The 18,844-nt window shown below is 44.3% G+C and overlaps 1 long non-coding RNA gene across 1 annotated transcript; it reads left to right on the top strand.

Moving 5' to 3' along the window:
* The first annotated feature begins 11,726 nt into the window (after positions 1-11,726).
* On the top strand, positions 11,727-18,524 carry LOC103690428 (uncharacterized). The gene is made up of 3 exons (XR_010053809.1): positions 11,727-13,064; positions 13,672-13,750; positions 13,841-18,524. It is a non-coding gene; the product is annotated as an uncharacterized LOC103690428 (long non-coding RNA).
* The last annotated feature ends 320 nt before the right edge of the window (positions 18,525-18,844 follow it).

The raw sequence follows: 18,844 nt of genomic DNA, 5'->3' as shown, positions 1-18,844 counted from the left end.
TCGTATTGCAAAAAGATGTATAAATGAGTAATAAATGCTCATTTTTGGAATGTGCTCAGCACAGTTTCTGTCATGCAAATACAAACAGAAGTCATAAGATACCCATGCCCAGGAGAATGGATAGAAATTTTAAAATACCGACACTACGAATTGTAAGCGAGGACAGAGCAACAGAAACTCACCACAGTACAGATTTAAAGTCATAAGACTCCTCTAACACACCGTTGAGCAGTTTCATATAAAGCAAGACAGATACATAGTGTATAACTCCATAAGACCATTTTGATGTTTTTGCTCAGGAGAAATGAAAGCATACACCCACACAGACCCAGTACAAGATCGAAGCCGCTGTTTTATGTGTGACTACCAGGATATAGAAGCAATCCAAGTGTCTATCAACAAAAGAAACTGGCATAGTCACACAATGACATACCTGTCAGTGACAAACCACTGTTTTAAGGAGTGCAAAAGCCCGGTGAGAGAATACTATATATCCAGGTTTCCAACTGTGTGTAGTTGTAGAGTAGACCGACCTGTTAATAGGGACTTAGAGAACACTGGGGTAGGGTAGTGAGTGGGAAGAGGCACTAGCTAATTTCCTAGGGTGACAGAAGTCTTCAGTATTTGACAGGAGTGTGAATAACTCAGATTATGATAAACCTTCAAGATTTCTCCTTAAATTTATACCAAATAGTATACACTTCACTGTGTGTACCTCAAACATACACACCACCCTGAACCCTGAGGACTCTACTGTTAAAATATTAGAAATTGTCAATGGACAGTAATGCCTTCTGTCACCTCAGATGTACCACCGGAGTCTGTGGCCCTGTCTCCATTGCCGTTGCCAGAGAAAAGTGTGCAACCATTTAAAATAAAAGTAGTTGAAAATGAGCCTTTAATCCCAGCACTCAGGAGACAGAAGCAGGTGGATCTCTAAGTTCAAAAGCCAGACTGGTCTACAGAATAAATTCCAGGACATCCGGGACATCTCTTGACCAACAAACAAAAAGTTGAAAATGACCAAAGAATTGTGTATTTTCTGTTTAGTGTGACCAGTGGGAAGCACACGGGAGTCTATAACAGGAAACTAGTATTTTACGCACAAAGACTTCTTGTGGAGTTCTTGAAAATTTATCAACATGGTAAAAAGGTGGTCATGTGGTTCCGCCGGCCGCTGGGGTATGGGATCACTGCTTGGGCAGTTGAAAGGGAAGGCGCCCCTCTGCATTCTGTCTTGCTGCATTTTGTGGAATGCTAGACTGCATTAATCCTTCACTGCCATCAGGTCCTGAGCTTGTGGGAAGCACCAATGCACTGCTCATATATTACAGTACAGATTTAAATCATAACACACCTTTGGGCATTTTCATATAAAGCAAGATGCAAGGCAGATATGTAGTGTGTGACTCCATAAGACCATTTTGATGTTTTTGCTCTCGGGAGTGGGAGAGCTCAGCCTTGGGTGGGGGCCTCAGCACAAGAGTGAGAAACAAAGTAGGCTGAGGCTGAAACTGGGGTTCTCTGACTCCTGGGTGACCAGCCGACACTGGAAACCACATAGAGTCTGAACAGAGGGGGCCCATGGGTCTGTGATGAGGAGCGGGGCTGGGGCCCTGCCGAGTCTCAGGGAGTTGGGAACAGAGAAGGCCCGGAGGCTGGGGGCAAGCCTGGGGATGTGTGTATGGGGAACTCCAGCTCAGCTTATCCCGGATTGTCCAAGCACCAAGGGCCTTCCGGTGCAGCTCTGTAGCCTAAGGCTTTCTCCATGCTCCCCACAGAGGTCCTTGATTTGATTGTTCATCAAGGAAAATGGATGCATACCACCTCCTCAGGGTGCATCAAAGATTAAATACCTTTTCTAGGAAGGAATGTCTGGGAAGGGAAGCTTATTGGCTAAACCCTGAGGCCCATCTAGATATCTCATTAGCATGGAGAATTCTGTTCTGGGCTACATGACCATTGGCTACATCTCTATATGGGGAATGCGGTCATGAGTTCCGAGGTAAGAACCTGGTAGGGAACAGGGAGATGCCTACAGTCCTCAGATGGGTGCTGGAGTCTCTGACCTCTCTCAACCTTACCAAGTTTCCTGGTACAATCCATTGACCCACATAGTCACATGTTTTAATTGGTCACTTGTCATTTTTAATGATCATTCCTAGCATATGATATGGAGTGTGTGGACCTATGGACTCATCAGTATTTTATGAGGGGGGGCTAGATATGTCTTTTATACCCATGAATATTTAGACCACGGCGTTGTTTCTTCCAAGTATGTTACAGGACTTTTCTTAGCCCAGTTGTACTTTGTCTAACGACCTAGGTGCTCATGGTCACAAGGCCAACTGGGACAATGGCTCCCCCATTTGTTCCCTCATGCCAGTGATGGGTATTCATAGGAAATTAAGGAAAGTGAGAAAGTAAGGAAAAGTAATAAAAACTCCTAAGAGAGGGAGGAGCTCACAAGTTAGGAAAGGTGGTTAAACTTTCTGTCTAAATTAAGTTTTTATAGAGATATGTCAGAAAACAGACAAACCAGGGAGTCATCCTTATGATCGATCAGTTCTTTGGGCTATCACTGGAGAAACCACACATTCTATGCATGCTCCCAGGCCCAACTAGGAAATGCTCAGGTGCTGTTTCTATATGCCTACCTCATCATAGGTGGGCTGCGCTCACCCTGTCCCTCTCTCACTCTGGCCTTATTAGCTGCTGACCTTAACTGTTAGTCCCTGGCATGGTTACTGCTGCCACCCTTGCACATGACTGACAACTACCAAGAAGTGACTGAGGCTTAGTTAACTGAATTCTCAGTTAACTCCTTGTCTACGAGTTGGTCCGGAGGGCTTTTTTTTTTTCTTTAAACGAATTACCTTTAATCTGTGACAACCAATTGCATTAGAAGTAGCAGTCTATGAGGGTGCTGGAGAAATGGCTCAGTGGTTAGGACTGCTTGCTGGATTTCCAGAGGACCTGAGTTTGGTTCCCACTGCCCACGTGGCAGCTGGCAACTTCCTATAACTCCAACTCCAGGTGATCCAACATCGTCTTCTGGACCCTGGAGGTATCTGCACACATATGGCACCCCCCCCCATACAAATGTTCAAAATAAGTGTAAAAGTATATTCCTTACGAGCTTTGGGGGCAGCCTACGAGCTTGCTGTCAATCAACCTTGTCCCCCCCCCTTTTTTTAACCTGTTTAGCTTGATTATCTCATATCAGGCTACAAGCTCCTCTGTTCATCTCTAGGGTTCCTAGCCTCACTGTTTAATCCCAATATCCCTTAACCTTAAAGTTAACCTACAATGTATATGAGTTTTTGCCAAATGCAGTTTTCCCAGTTTTCCCTTTCCTGTGCTACCTACTGAGTGCAAAACAGAAATAAGGAAAGGGCATGACTGCTCCTAGGTATGGTGGAGAATTTGAAGAAGAGCTTAGCCAGAAGCAGACACATCTGGGACAGTTCAGAGTGGTCATGGCCCTGAACTGTGAGAGGACGGGAGAGGATATGAGGGATGGGAGTGGGGACAACAATACAGGACCAGGTGCAGTAGCGAGAAGGCCAAAGGTACAAAGGGGTGGGGAACCAAAATGTCTGGATTATATCATGAAGGGAGAAGGACAGCCCAGTCGCTGGGCTGGAGAGTTCAGGGTAGAGGCCAGGGTATGCCAGCCTTATCCTGTAACAGGTAAGGACTAAGGGATGCTGGGAGAACCTGGAGGCCAAGTCCCCTTTGATATGCTAGGTCAGCACCTCAGCCATTTGTCCTGTGTTTGAGACTTATCACCTACAGAGAGCTAGCTCCCTCCTAGTTATCACAGCTCTGGGCCAGGTTGCGGTATACCTGGGTTATCTTCATTGTTTGCGTTGCTTCTGATGCTGGGTATTTGCCAAACCATTAGCAGTTTGACGGCATTAGTCCTTTGCTGGTGGTGTAAATGATTACCTAGCCACCACCTTCTCATGTCTTTTCTGTGATGGCCCCCGATTCATGCACTGCCTCAGCTTTCCCTGTAAGTATGTGTGAGGCAAGCATACACTATGAACTATTCTCAGCACTACTATGCCTTGGCTGTCTAGTGCCCAAGCCCTTTCACACCCGTGTTCTGATGATCAGCTCCATCTTGCTTGGCTGGCCAGCCTTTCTTTCCACTACTCTCCAGCATAGCAGCCGAGCAGGGGAAGATTCCTAAGTGCGGGAGTCCAGAGGGCTGGAGCGCTTCTTATGTGGACATGGCTTTGTGCACATTGCTTTCTGTGTTACATAAGGGGTATAAAGAGTTTGGCTGTAAAGCTCTCTCTCTCTCTCTCTCTCTCTCTCTCTCTCTCTCTCTCACACACACACACACACACACACACACACACACCCCATCAGTGTGACTGAGGTCAGCATCATTTCTGATCTCTCTGTTATTTTTCTCATATACATATATAGATATAGATATATAGACATCTGTCTCTTTCATCTCTCTCTCTCTCTCTCCCTCTCTCTCTCTCTCTCTCTCTCACACACACACACACACACACCATCAGTGTGACTGAGGTCAGCATTATTTCCAATATTGTCTTCACATTCACTCTCTCTACAGCAAGCATCCTGATTCAATAAAACACATTGCCTATAGTTTCTGGCACAACCAAAGCTGCCTCACCTTTGTAGCTTTTCCCCCTAGTTATTCTAGCCTCTTACTAATTGTGGCAGTGGACAGTACCACACATCACTCATTAATTCTATGTTTATCCCTATCTATGACATCTAACATCAACACAATGCCTAAACAAAATTTTAGTTTATGGAGCCTCTACTATGGCGATCTAGGGAAAGGTTTCAGGAGATGGGAAGTTTCAGAAGTCAACATTACATTTTATATTTTGTGCACTTAACCCAACTTCTACACCCCTTAACCCAGCAAAAGAGTGAGTTCCTTGAGAGAGTGACTATGCCTTATCCCAGCATTTGTGCACTTTAAATAGAAAGTGGAGACTTGCATTTTGAGTTCCATCTATCCCTTCTGGAGAGGAAAAACAAACAACTATCCTTTCATCTACACTTCTAGGTTCCAAAACGTGTGGGTACTGTTCCCACACCGTGCAACTCTGCTGTGTATGCTAACCAGAGGGTTTTCACTTCAATTCCATCATTACACGACTTCTCTGCAGTTAGCACCAGATCCTATGCAATGAAGGCTCCTCAAGATGGTCCCCCACTTCAGACGGCAGTCCTCAGGGGAATTCTCACTAGGTGACTACAAGTTAGGGTCCTCAGGATTCCATCTCAGGTACCACAATTTTCTAGGACAGTCCACAGAATTTAGGGAGACTAATTTCTTGTGGTTCGTCTTTTAATATAAGGCACCTTTTAATGTAAGGCTCATGACTGAGTGTGACCCCCACAGGGTCAGGCATATGGGAGAGTGCAGACTTGCCAAGCTCTTGGGGCTGCCACTCTCCAGAGCCCTGCAAAAGCTTTCTCTTGTAGGCATTATCAGTTAACAACTCAGCACCCAGCCCTTCTCCCTTCCCTGAGGCTGGAGTTAAATGTCCCAGCCTCTGATCATGACCTAGGCTTTCTCATGACTAGTTCCCACCCAGTGTCCCACTGACAGTCACCTCATTAGAAGAAAAGATACTGCTACTCTCTAGAACATCTCAAGGCACTAAGACCTCAGAGTTCCAAGCCGGGATTAAAGGCTAAATAGGAGAGCAAGATCAATACCACACTCCCCACCCCCCCAGAGCTCAGGAAATGCACAGACCTTAGAGTCCCCCTCACTGTCCCCTTTACCCTTACCAAGTGTTATGGGGGGCAAATGCTACTATGTCTTCACCTCTTGTTTGGGTTATAGCACCCTTTCAGAATCGTCCTCTATAGAAAATGTGCATGTGACTTATACCTTGACTACACTTCCAAGGAGTCACGAAGTGGAAACTTGAGGGCTCTTTGGAAGTCAGTTGGATGGTGTTTTGCAGGAGTGTTTCCTTAAAAAGTGGACACAGGTCTGAAAGGCTAAGACCGACTTGTGAAGGAATATTGCACTGAAGCAGACACAGGAGAGAGGATGTTCTGCTAAAGCAAGCACGGGAAAGGACACGTGGTGAAAGATTCTTTGCTAACGACATGCATTGTTGGTCCACCTTACATTGCATAGTTGAGCTGCATTTATTGGGAAACCATAGAGAGAAATGCACATTAAAAAACAAAAAGACTCGTGATGGTGCACTGCAGTTCGTTGCTGCTTCCAAGGACTCGGACCGAGCCATGCCTCATGAGGCAAGGCACATGGAGGACGCATGATGTTTGAAGGGTATAAATTGGACTCCATAGAGTGATAGAGACAGAGCTTGGCTTGCTGGTACAGCTAGCTGCGCAATGCTTGTGGATCTCAGGTCTTTGCTGATCTTCACTTCCCTGAGAGGCACAGCTGAGCTTCTCCTGGCGTTCCTGGTGGTCCCTCCTACTGACTCAAGCTGAAGATGAGACCTGGGCATCACTGATATCGCTAACCCAGCTCCACCAAACTGCTGGAGTATCCGTGAGGTGTTTGCAAGTGGATAGAGCTGCCGCCTCTTGCTAACCTGTGAACTGAACTGCCGATTTCCAGACGACACAGATGAGAGTTGCTCCAAAGAACCTTTCTAAACAGTCCACTCCTCCCCCTCCGGCCCCCACCCAGTATCCTTTCTTTTCCACCTCTCGTAGGTGGTGGGTTACAAGGAAGGTTAAAGTACTTAAGAACCATCATTAAAAATAGGATTTGAAAAAAATTAAAGTTACAGAGTCACCCAGAACACCTTCCATGGGTCCATTAAACACCACAGATCTCGGGCTGGAAACAGTGCCATGAAAATGCATTATTGAGGGCTCAACTAGAGTTTGTAGATCAGTTGAGAAACATAATATATTGTATATTTAATATATCTAACAAGTTTTATAATATACATTATCCTATTATCATTTCATTTATGAAATTATTCTTAGATGAATACAAACATGTTTTGTATAGAAATTGATGTTAAAAAAATGGGACATCTTTGACAAAGAAAAGCTTGTGTGTAGTTTCTGGCTTTCCAGAATCTTGTTTTCAATTTGAATTAGTTTGGGTCTTAAATGTCTCTTAAAGACCCTTGTATTAAAGGCCTATTTCCTAGGATGGAGCTACTGAGCCGTAGAGTCTTTAAGAGGTGGAGCCCATTGGCGGGTCTTTAGGTTATTGGGACACACCTGTGAAGAGGATTGTGGGCCACCAACCTCAGTCCTCTTGTCTTCTTTGCTCTTGGCCATGAGACGAGGTTTCTTTGCTCCCTCACATGCTCCTACTATCATATGCTGTGTTGTCCAGAGTAATGTGGCCAATCAATCATAGACCAGAGCCTCTTAGACTGAGGGTTACCAGAAGCTTTTTGTTGCAAATGATTGCTTCATGAATTTGTTACAGTAACAAAAAACTGGTTAACCTAAAATCCTTGAAGACAACCATTAATTTAATGTATCCAGATTGAGGGCGGGAGAAATGGCTCAGTGGTTAGGAGAGTGTACTGCTCCTGTAAAGGAACTGACTTCATTTCCCAGGACCCATGCCAGGTGACACACAACTACTTGTTCACTCCTGCATGGTGTGATGCCCCCTTCTGATCTCTACAGGTACTGCACCTACATGTGCCTACCTCCTCACAGATAAGACATACACACATTCACATAACCAAAAAAAACAATGTGCTCAAAGAATCGTGACTCTCAAAGTTGCTCCTTGCCCTCAAGTAATTTATAGTGAAGTAGGACTTTAAGGACTTAGTGATCTACAATTACTGATCTATAATTTATAGTGAAGTAGGACTGTAAGGACTTACTGATCTATAATTGGCTGAGCGTTGGAGACTAGCTATCCCAGTTCCTCAATTATGCCACACTTACTGGTATCAGAAAGATACCCAAAAGGTAATGATTGCAAAGGTTGTTCTGCTTAACCAGGGCATATTTCAGACTGGCAGGATATAGTTCATTAAGTACCTTGGGTTTATTATTAATCATTAAGAGTTATTGTGCATGATTTTTCTTATGAGATACTTTCTGTTGTTATTGCTATCTTCTTCATTACAAATGGCAGTTGAGCACATGTACTGAAGGCTGCTCAAAGGGAAAGGAGCCACGTTATAAGTAGCAACAGTGAATGGCTTACCCAAAGCTTTTCAGTGAATGTTGGTCAAGAATGCAAGTAAGCTTCCAAACAGTCAGTATTGAACGACGCCAAGGTCAAAGGCAGATTAAGCAAGGGTCTTACATATTTTTAGAAGTAGATATAATTTAGGTTCAGCAATTCTTCTTAGGTCTGGAAAATGTCATTATGTCATATGCTTAGTATCATGTAGACATTTGTTAAGGAGCCATAGTCATAAATGTTTGAGGAGGCAGACAGAGATATTTTGTTGACTGCCAACTATGAAGAGGTTGCTCTGGGGGGCTGCAGAGACGGTTCAGTGGTTAGGAGCACTGACTGCTCTTCCAGAGGTCCTGAGTTCAATCCCTAGCACCTACATGGCAGCTCACATCTGTCTATAACTCCACTTCCAGGCCTTCTGATGCCCTCACACAGACACACATGCAGGCAAAACACGAATGAACATAAAATAAAAATAAATTATATCAAAAAAAGGAGTGGTTGCTGTGTTTGTTTATAAAAGATGTCTCAGAATTCTCAGGACACTCCTGTGGTATAGCTTTCTAAATTCTCATTTTGTAGATGGAAAATTAGTTTTCTCTGGATTATGCAGTTAGTAAGCTGAAGAGATGGAGACTATTAAATCCATAAAATGAAATATGGAGACTTACCCAGAAAACTGGTTATAGTGAATGGCAATGACAATGTGCTAGAAGGTAAATAAATACAATAGTGCCTCCACCTGAGCTCATTCTGCTCACTGGAAAAGGTTATGGGAATACCCGGTGAATAGGATGTCTTTTGAGAGACGTAGTTGCAAGTTATAACTCATTCATTTTAGAGCGCTTTGTTTGGTTATCTCGTGTGTGTGTGTGTGTGTGTGTGTGTGTGTGTGTAATTGAACCAGGCCTCATGCACAATACGTAAGCACATTACTATTCTGTTATATCTCCAGCCCCCTAAAGATGGGCCTTTTGCTTTTGTTTAGTTTTACTGCGGTGCTGGCAATCATACACAGAGCCTCCAGCATCCTGAGTGAGCACTGTGCCCCCAGGCTTCAGCCCCTCCTCAGCTGATTGTTTTAAAGCTAAGCTGACTTCTTGTGGGTTTTTTCATTTTTCTGCAACTGGGCTCCTATCTGGAAAACTACTATCTTGATTGTGGTGGGGGAAAAGACACATAGAGAACTTCTGAATCTGTTAGAAATTTTTGTTTATTTATTGAAAATCTGCTTTGGTGCCAGGTATGGCTAGGTACTGGGATGTGACCAGGTATTAGGTGGACAGAGCCCCCACTATCAGGTACTCATGCATTTTGGACGAGTCTCTCAAATACGTTACCAATTAATTGCACAAGGCAGCATTTGATTGTGATAAATACAATGGGGAGAGAAATTAAGTAAAGATGTATTCAATGAGGATGTTATAAGGCTTTGGACTCCTGCGTTCAAAGGGAAGGAAGGACATGAGCAGTCTGATGAACTGTGGGCATGTGGTAAATCTCAATAGATCACAGGCCAGGAACGGATCCTAGGTGACAAGGGCTGAGGACAAATGATCCGGAATAGTGGAAGGCTACAGTAGAAACAGAAGGCCTGGAAAGCATTGACTGGCCATGGCTATGACCATGAGTGGAAGGATTTGAAGAGAGGACTGAGGTGAGATCAGCAGGGAAACAGGGCAGGGTGTCTGCCCCATGCTAGGCAGAATAAGAAATTGCCAACCAGTATGGCAACTGAACAAGACAGAAATACCTCAGTCCTTTGTGCTCTGGTAGCCTTTCCTGTAAACATCGAGAGCTGTCTTTACCAGACTGTTTTGGCTCCTGGTCCATCAGACAATTGGTCCATACCCAGGATCTGGAAGCACACACTAGGAGAAAGCCCAAGAAAAATGGAGAACTAACAACAGTCTGTTGACCGATAAGAACATTCCAGGTTGGTTACTCGTAATGAGTCCTGTATTCAGTGGTCTCTCATTGAAAACATTTCCCTAAAGTTATATTTTCTAATATCTCAGGAGCGACGTTGTTTGAGATGGTTACAAAGGATAGCAATAAAGGAAAATTCAAACTGGAGATTAGTAAAGTGTTACATCAGAAGCTAGGCAGGTAATAGATCATTTACAGGGGGTGTTGCCACTGGAGTTATCAAGAAGAAAAATAGACTTTTGAAATCTAAAGACCTTGGAACTCGGGGGTTGGGGATTTAGCTCAGTGGTAGAGCACTTGCCTAGCAAGCACAAGGCCCTGGGTTTGGTCCCCAGCTCCGAAAAAAAAAAAAAAAAAAAAAAAAGGAGACCTTGGAACTCACGCAAGGACAAGGATGTAATAACTCAATGTCTTTCAGGTTAAGATCATCATGCTCATGCTTGAATTTGGCTTGGCCTTTCAGGGAAAAATATCCAAGCTCTGGCGCTGTGGAAATGAGGTTTGAATTCTCTCCATCACTTATTAGGTTAGTGACCTTGGAATTTCTCGTAATCTATTGGTATTTCTAGTTTCTCATTTGAAAAGAGGAGGATTAAAGCTCAGAATACCCATGATACAACCCACAGACCTTATGAAGCTCAAGGAGAAGGAAGACCAAAGTGTGGATGCTTCAATCCCATTCAGAAGGGGTAACAAAGTAGGAGGTAAAGGGAGGGAGAGAGGAGGGAGAGGGAGAAAAGGGGGCAGGATCAGGTAAGGGAAGGAACAGGAGAAAACTACAGAGGGTCAGGAAATTGAATAGAGATATGAAGCAGTGTGTGTGTGTGTGTGGGGGGGGGGGTAGCCACTGGAAAGTCCCAGACTTCAGGAAAGTGAGAGGCTCCCAGGATCCAACAGGGATGACATTAGTCAAAATACCCAACAAAGGGGAGAGCGAATCTGTCGTGACCATCTCCAATAGATAGACATGGCCCCAGTTGAAGAATGGGGCCACCCACCCATCTCAAAATTTTTAACCCAGAATTATTGTTCCTGTCTAAAGGAAATGCAGGGAAAAAAAGGAGCAGAGACTGAAGGAAAGGCCATCCAGAGACTGCCCCACCTATATGCAGCCACCAAACTGCAACACTATTGCTGATGCCAAGAAGTGCATGCTGACAGGAGCCTGATATAGCTGTCCCTGGAAAGGCTCTGCCAGCACCTGACTAATATAGATGTAGATACTCACAGCCAACCATTAGATTGGGCACTTCTTGGCATCAGCAATAGTGTTGCAGTTTGGTGGCCAGGGACCCCAATGGAAGAGCTAGGGAAAGGACTGAAGGGGCCGAAGGGAAGGGGATTGCAACCCCATAGAAACAACAATATCAACTAACTGGACTCCTCAGAGCTCCCAGGGACTAAACCACCATCCAAGAGTACACAAGGAGGGACCCTAGCTGTATATGTAGCAGAGGATGGCCTTATCTGACATCAATGGGAGGAGAGGCCTTTGGTCTTATGGAGGCTTGATACCCCAGTGTAACACGGATCCTAGGGCAGTGAGGCAGGAGTGGGTGGGTGGGTGGAGGAGCACCCTCATAGAGGCAAAAGGGAGGGGCATGGGATGGGGGGCTTGTGGGGGGGAAACCGGGAAGGAGGACAGCATTTAAATTGTAAATAAATAAACAATTAAAAAAGGAGGCTTAAAATTGCTACTACCTTGGGCTGGAGAGTTGGCTCAGTGGTTCAGCACACTGACTGTTCTTCTAGAGGTTCTGAGTTCCAAACCCAGCAACCACATGGTGGCCCACAACCATCTGTAATGGAATCCGATGTCTTCTGGTGTGTCTGAAGAGAGCAACTGTGTACTTACATACATAAAATACATAAATCTTTTTAAAAAATTGCTCCTACCTCAAAGGATTATAAATGGAGATGAGGATAAGCAATTAAGGGGTTAATACAGTAACTGATAATGCTGTCTGTAAAAGTGGTGAACAGTCATAATCATTATCATTCATTGCAAGCCTAAGATTAAGCAAGTTGAAATATGCAAAGTACCAAGCACCACAGCTGTGCACTATGCTAGGTAATGATTAGCTTGTATTACTTTGACATTGGTCATCAGGTTTAACCCTACAGCTCATTATAACATCTAAGAGTGAGAGAGAAACACCCAACCAAGCTCTTCCTCTCCTGAGCCCCATCTTTGTTCATGCCAAACTCTGGGGACTTTCTGTGGGGGTCAGACTTTCATGGTAGTGGATACAGGGCCCTATAGGTCCGAAAAGATGAAGTCTGAGGTAAACACGGTCTCGTTAAAAGCCATATTAGATCTGGGAGCCTGTAACTGTCCCGAATCCTGCTACTGTTGGTCTGCATCCCCCCAGCAGCCATCAGTGTTGTGGAAGAACTACCTCGGATTCCTAAGCCAGCACTCTTGGTAACAGCCAGTGACAGTTCCCACCTGATAGTAAAACTGAAGCCTGGATTTTATGATGTGTTCTAACCATTACACAAAACTCTTTACATGCATGCTTTACCGAAGAAAATGAACAGGGCACAGCTACCATCATTCTCTGAATTTTTACAAGAATGAAGCTGAGGCTCAAAGACATTAATGGATCCAAAGATTAAAGTTTCTGAGGGGCATAGGCAAGATTTTAGTCTGGATTCTCTGGGACTCTAACACTCTGCTCTTAACTGTCATTTATACCGTGGACATGACATTGAACATATGCATATTACTTACTTTTTCTTTTAGCAATTTAAAAAAAATTTCCTTTAGTCATCAAATAAACATTTTCATATCCTGCTATGTCTCAGGGCAACATTCAAGGGTCCCATTATGACAGTTCCCCAAGATTACTCCTCTCCTTTGCCTTTCAAATGATGGTGTGTCCTAAAAATCGGACGTCGATTGACTACGTAGCTTAGAAATTCAACGAGCATATTGAGGATTCTGTGTCCAGGCACAATGTTATCTGCAAAGGTGAATATGAAGGAGGACTTGTTCAGGTTGTGTAAAGGGAGGCTCCCCTGGTGTTGGAGTACCACAGAAAGGGTGGAGAGTTCCCTAGAAGAAGTCTTTAATCCCCAAGGATTATCTGAGAACATAGAAGGTATTAGATCTGCCCCCTTGAAGAAAGGGAAAGAGACAGGTAGAGAAGATGGCGCTACAAGGGTGGACAGTGACAGCATCATGGGTGTGGAGCCGGGGTATAGTGGAGTATTCAGAGAGTAATGTTAGGCTCAAGGAAAAGGAATTATCGAGATATGCAGCTATAAAAACACCTTGCAATCAGATCTATACACCCACTTTAAATGTGCTGTTTTATGCACATAGGTTTGCAAGTATAGACAGGTGACTGTGCACTCAGTAAATTTTGATGGTCAAATTTCACCAAGGACAGGCAAGGATGGAAAGAAAGAAATACTGGATGTAGAGATTTATGGAAAGGAGTGCTTTGAAATGCTGCCCTCTGCACATGATGTGGCCATTGTACCTTCACAGCAGGTTTTAGTCCTTCCTGGTAAGTGAGTGCAGCTTGAATTCTGCTGCAGGTCAAGTTCTCAGGCTTTTTTTTTTTCTTTTTAAGTTGGAGGCCGGTCCCAACATGGAATAGGTTTGGCTTCTCACCCCACAAATCATCGCCATGGACTTCGTGTCTAGAAACAGTAAGACAATTTCTTTATCCATAGTGATTGGAATGTTGTGATGAGATATTTTAAAGACTTATTAATTTTATTTATATCACTACACTGTAGCTGTCTTCAGACACACCAGAAGAGAGCATCAGATCCATTATAGATGGTTGTGAGCTACCATGTGGTTGCTGGGATTTGAATTCAGGACCTCTGGAAGAACGGTCAGTGCTCTTAACCCCTGAGCCATCTCTCCAGCCTATGATGAGATATTTTAAAAGGGAACTTTTTCCATCAAATGTTCAGTCCAGAAGGAGGAGCAGGTATCCTCTGTCATCTTTTCTTATTCCTTTCAGGTAGGGTCTGTCCTTAAAACTAGGGACTGTGTTTTTTCAGCTAGGCTGGAAGCTAGCAAGCCATGGTCCCCCTATTGCTGGGGATACAAGCACACTTGAACTGCCCAGCTTGTCACTTGGGTGCACATGATTGTGTAGCAAGTTTCCACATCACCGAGCAAACCAGAGTTACTCCCCAGCCCCATGGGGAGAGCAGTGCAAAGGGGAGAGTTATTCAGAAGACTATCTAACATGCCCACAAGACGCATGACTGGTGCTACATCAAGAAAGTATCATTTCAAGCATCTCTAACGATATGAGCAGATCAAACAGAAACCACGATCGACTCTGCTTCTCTACCTTGTTGGCTCTCCTGTCTCTTACAGGCTTTTTGGTGTCTGAAAGTCCAAGAGTTAGATCCAGACCCTGCCATATCTCCATGTTACCGCAGTGGCAACTTGACTGTCTTCCTAACTCCAATCGATGCCGCAATGCAATGGTGACTTCATTACTAGATGACTCGGATTCAGGGATTTGGACCCCAGAGAGCTTGAAAGTCCTATTTATGAATGTGTCTCTGAGGCTGTTTCTGGAGGATGGCCTTTGAGTCAGCAGACTGAGCAAGGAGACACCCTTGCAAATGCTGGTGGGCACAATCCAATTCACAAGAGCTAAGGGAGGATCAAAGGCAGAGGAAGAGACTCGCACTGCTTAGGTTAGACATCTCCCCCTCTTGTGCTGGACACCGGCACTCTTGGTTCTTGGGTCTTTGAACGCACACTGGAGTTTTGTATCCATGTGCCCCTCAGTTCTTATAAACTTTTGGCTGGAGCTGCAACTGTGCCTTTTGAGGACTGAGACAAGTCAGTCCCTCATAATCTCTCTCTATATGTCTGTGTACCTTACTGCTTCTGTTTCTCTGAAGAACCCCGATTGAAAATTTGGGAAGGAATACTGCACTACTACTTTCCAGACTCTTTCTCTCCATTTCTTTTAGTTTCTTAAGTATATCTAGTATTTTGTGGTTGTTATTTTTTCAAGACATGGCAAATTGTTCATCACAGTTCTAAAGGGGCGTGGTCCTAGATCAGAATACTAGGGTGAGAACTCAGTGAATGACAGATGCATTAACGAAGTTACCAACCACGGGCAGAAGTAACAAAGGCTCTAACCTAAGTTAAGGAACAGAATTTCAAAGTGGATAGAAATAGTCGGATGAGTAACTTCACACACAAGGAACAGTGAGTGGCCTGTGCCCTGCTACCACTGAGGATGGTAGTAACCCTGGAGAGTATTTTTATAATGCTGCCTTCTGTAGACTCATGACTCAGAAGGAAATTCACACGAGGAGGTGTCTTAGTGTTCTACTGCTGCAAGGAGACAGCAGACGAAGGCACCTCTTAGACAAGAAAGCACTTACTTGGAGGCTTGCTTACAGTCAGAGGGTTCATCCATGATCATCATGACAGAAAGTAAACATGCATGGGGCCAAGAGCTTACACCTTGATCCAAAGGCAGTAGGCAAAGTGAGAGAGACTAGGCTGGGTGTGGACTTTTGAAACCTCGAAGCCCACTTCCAGTGATGCACGTTCTCCAACAGGACCACACTTCCTTATCCTTCCCAACAGTTCCCCAGCTGGGAAAGAAGCATGTGACAATACAGGAGACTATGGGGCCATTCTCACTCCACCCTCCACAGGAGGAGAACGGGATTATAACAGAGATGTGATGTTTGTTATCCTGAGAAGTGAAAAGCGGGCTGAGCTGAGGCCAGGCTAGACTTCGCCTCTGGAGCTCCTCTTCTCCTCTTTAGCATCTTCTCTTTTGCCCTTCATGTTTGCTCAGTGCCTTTTCTTGCCACCCACATGAAGACCTGCTTTACTGTGCACTTCTGCACAGAATATGCACATGCAATCACATAAAGTCTCCTTCTTTCCCTCCTCTCCATTTGCTCATCTCCAGCTCATTCAGGTTTTCAGAGAAAGGACGTGGTCAGAAGATCTATCTCACCTCTATCAGCTGTTGGGTCTGAAATTAGGATCCGGTCACGTGGGGTGGGGGTTGGGTGGCCTATGGGAACTGGGAGCCTGCTAAGCATTTAGCATGAGTCAGATGCCATTTCAAATACTTCGTGTGCATTAACTCATTGGTTTCATCGCAGCCCTGTGGAACAGATTCCTGTATCTCCATTTAACAGATTAGCAAGTGAACATTACATCCTCAGGTCCAGACAGAGAGATGAGCAATGGAAAAGCTGACTTATCATCGTGGGGTAGTGCAGATAATACGTAGTGAAGAGTCAACCTGAGCACCTGTGGCTCTAGCATAACTCCTTCAACTGTTGTCATCTAAAGCTTGAGTGGGTCGGGATTGTCCAAGAGGACCTCATGCATATGCTGGACAACTATCTGAGGCTGTAGGCTCAGGCCCCCTCCTCCAAGTGATCTTTTCAAAGGGTACTTCGGGTTCTTTGCTTAGTAGCTAGATATGAAGAATTCCAAATGTCATCCAGAGAATTACATTGATGCAGCAGCAGCCTCCAAATATGTCACCACACTGAGTTGTCACACAGAACACACAGTCAGGCAGACCAAATCAAGATCCTTGAGTGACACACACACACACACACACACACACACATATAAACACACACATATATAAACACACACATATGTAAAACACACACAGATATATAAATACACACATACACACACGTATATAAACATGCACACACATATATAAACACACATACACACACACATATATAAAACACACACATAGATATATAAACACATACACACACACATATATATATAATCACACACACATATAAACACACACATATATAAACACACACATATATAAACACACACATATATAAACATACACACATATATATAAACACACATATAAACACACACATACACACACATATATATAAACACACATATATAAACACATACACACAGATATATAAACACATACACACACATATATATAAAAACACGCACGCACGCGCACACACACACACACATGTTTAACATAAAAACATGCCTTTAAATTCTTTTGTCCCCATTTAGAAGTGGGGTCTGTATACTGGTGATGCTCAATCTTGACTGTCAACTTGATTGGATTAATAAAGGCCTAGGAGATTAGTGAAGCACACTTGGAGCTGCTTGTAATGACACACACAGAGACAATTAAATCATGAGGGCTCAGGCTTAATCAATAGATTAATCACTTGATGGATTCCTAATGTGGTAGCAGTAAAAGATAGGAAGTGGTGGCTCCTGGGAGGAAGTCTCTGGGGGCATGTCCTCAGGGCCTGCTTTGGCTGGCTCTTTGGTATTTCCTTTTTCTTTCTGCTTCCCCTCCCCCAGCAAGGGAGGCTTGCCCTGTGCTACCTGCTCTTGCCACCACCATGACTTCTCAGAGCACTCAAAGCCAAACAACCAGAGGCCGGACACTCTGAAACTGTGAGCCCACAATACAACTTGATACTTTGTTTCTTTAAGGCATGTTGGTCACAGCAACTAAAGAAGCAGAAGAGTGCCTTCCCTCTGACTCTGGGCTGGCTTTAGTGGCTTGCTTCCCCAGCTAGTAGAACAGAGAATATAATATGAGAGATGTTACCTGACTTCCAAGGACAGGGCTGAAGAGGACACAAGCCTGGCTCCTTTCAGAGTCTCATGTTGGGGAAAGTCAATGGCCAGGTCAAAAGTTTGCCGTGTTGGAAGGGCTGAGTTTCCAGGTAGCCAGCAGCCAGTGTCACATGTCAGCTACATGGTGAGTCATTTTGGATGTCTGGCCCACATAAACCTTCGAATGGCAGCATCTGATCGCAACTAATTTAAAGACTTCAAGAAAGAGCTGCAAAATCACAGGCAAAATAAACTAAGCCACTAAAGTTTGGTTCACTCAAAGAACAACGACCAGCTAGCACAACTGACTCACTGATGATGCCTGGGCAGTGTTCTTGTGCCCTGCTCCTGAGCTGTGCTGGTCTTCTCTCCAGGAAGTGTATTATAGGGACTAAGCAGGACAATGAGGACTGTGCACATGATCCTGCTTCTGTCAGTCTCCCTCCCTTTTCATCCCCGCCCTCCCCACTCCAGCTGCCTCTGTAGAAAGAGGGCAGTATTCCTCTGCAAAGGCTGGGTATAGGGAACGGAAGTCACCAATGAGGCCACTGAGAATTTATCCCCTTGTCTTATTTTATCTGGTTCATGCCATGACCTATGAAGTTCTAGCCTTCATCCCAGTGTGTTAGTCAATCATAAGATGGGATCCACATTTCCTGGCTACAGTAGCAGAGAGTCTGTTCCTGGCTTCCTTCGGGTGAAGATATAGAACTCAACTTCTCCTGCACCATGCCTGCCTGGATGCTGCCGTGCTCCTGCCTTGATGATAATAGACTGAACCTCTGAACCTGTAAGCCAGCCCCAATTAAATGTTGTCCTTCTTAAAACTTACATTGATCGTGGTGTCTGTTCACAGCAATAAAACCCTAAGTAAGACAGAAATATGCTGGTCATTAGTTGGGTGTCTCTGCCATTATCCTCTTTATCTGAGCTTTATCAGAGATTACATAAGGCTATAATTGGACTGCCATGGGTGTTACCAGTAGGTGTTCAGTTCAGGAATGGCATACCTACCAATCTAAAGGTAGTATGATTTTTGCCTTTATTTTTGCTTTAATCTCCACGTTGTTTAGGATTGAACCCAGAGCCTCGCATGTGTAAGGCAAGCGCTGCATACCACTCAGCTACACTTTCATCCCAAGTGGAGAGGA

This window comes from Rattus norvegicus, chromosome 7 (genome assembly GCF_036323735.1).
Source record: "Rattus norvegicus strain BN/NHsdMcwi chromosome 7, GRCr8, whole genome shotgun sequence".
Lineage (NCBI taxonomy): Eukaryota > Metazoa > Chordata > Mammalia > Rodentia > Muridae > Rattus > Rattus norvegicus.
The sequence above is the reverse complement of the archived record's forward strand: the minus strand, read 5'-3'. Positions and strand labels throughout refer to the sequence as shown.